The following is a 1,144-nucleotide window of genomic DNA, read 5'->3' on the forward strand; positions in this document are numbered from 1 at the left end:
GCGCTCAACTCCCCGACCCACGGACGTCGAGCCCATGGTGAGCTGACAGTTTCGTACGGGGAAAAGGGGTCCTCTGGCCCCACATCGATCGAGGGGGTTTAGATCCGCGGAGGCACGCACCGCGAGGCGAATCGCTGCTTTTCCCCAAGAGGTTAACCTTCAAACCACCGAGTAGGTTCGGGGCAGGGCCGACTGTCTGCACTGGGGTATTGCATCCCTGGTGGGGCGACCCTGGAAATCTCTGCCCCTTTCCACTCTTTCGGTTGGGCCTCTCGTCGGGGCGAGCGTAAGTCGGCAAGCAGACGTGGGAAGAGGCTTCTTACCGGTGACACTCCCTTCGTGAGAGAGGCAGGTACTCGCCCCGCACCCCGGTCCAAATCTGCTCGGTCCGGCCGTCGTCGGCCCTAGCCGAAGGCCGCTCCCGCGAAGCCAGGCGATCCGAACCGAGGATCCGCGCGAGCCTTCTCCAAGCCCTCTGCCGGGCGCTGGTGTTGAAAGCGTAGCGGACCCTGTTCGCCGGAGCGATAGGAGCGGAGCACCCGGTCCCGCAGGGTTGAAAGCTGGGTAGCAGCGCCGTAGCTTCCCTCCCAGCCTTCCCCCGGACCTGGCGCCCGATCCCCTCCGCTCCTCTGTGCGTTGGCGGGCGGCGCTGCATGGGTACGTCGCGACGGCTCCTATCGTCTCTCTCGCTTAACAGTGTGGAGAGGTGGTGGTGGAGCCGTCCGACACTCGAGGTGCTGAAGTTGAGCGTCCAATGCTTTCCTTCTATGCGCAGCCTACAGGAGCTGTCCGAGCTTCGGAGGTGCTGATGGAGGTGAGAGTCGAGCGCCACTTCTTGGCTGAACTGAGTGGGGAAAGCCAGCGACTGCGAGAGGGGAGGGGAAGGGAAGGCTTTTTCGGGTCCTTGGAAGGGACCGAGAGCATCTTTCTTGCCCCCCTGCCCTAAGCTCCATCCAATGTTGTCTGCGAGGTCTTCTCCGGCGGCGGAGAAGCGCTGCGGTAGCAGCAGCAGCAACGAGCGTTCCCATTAGCTCACGGAGCCTGACTCCAAGAGTCTACCCCTCAGAGCTCGGCTACCTGGTTGATCCTGCCAGTAGTATATGCTTGTTTTAAAGATTAAGCCATGCATGTCTAAGTACTGACT

At 62.0% G+C, this 1,144-nt stretch overlaps 1 non-coding gene across 1 annotated transcript in view; it reads left to right on the forward strand.

Annotated features, from left to right (window-relative positions):
- Positions 1-1,074: 1,074 nt before the first annotated feature.
- LOC140111601 (18S ribosomal RNA) overlaps positions 1,075-1,144 on the forward strand; it is a 1,884-nt gene continuing 1,814 nt past the window's right edge. Inside the window, exon 1 of the ribosomal RNA XR_011852127.1 lies at positions 1,075-1,144. This exon is cut by the window's right edge and continues 1,814 nt beyond it. This is a non-coding gene — a ribosomal RNA (18S ribosomal RNA).

Source organism: Engystomops pustulosus, unplaced genomic scaffold (genome assembly GCF_040894005.1).
Source record: "Engystomops pustulosus unplaced genomic scaffold, aEngPut4.maternal MAT_SCAFFOLD_513, whole genome shotgun sequence".
Taxonomy (NCBI): domain Eukaryota; kingdom Metazoa; phylum Chordata; class Amphibia; order Anura; family Leptodactylidae; genus Engystomops; species Engystomops pustulosus.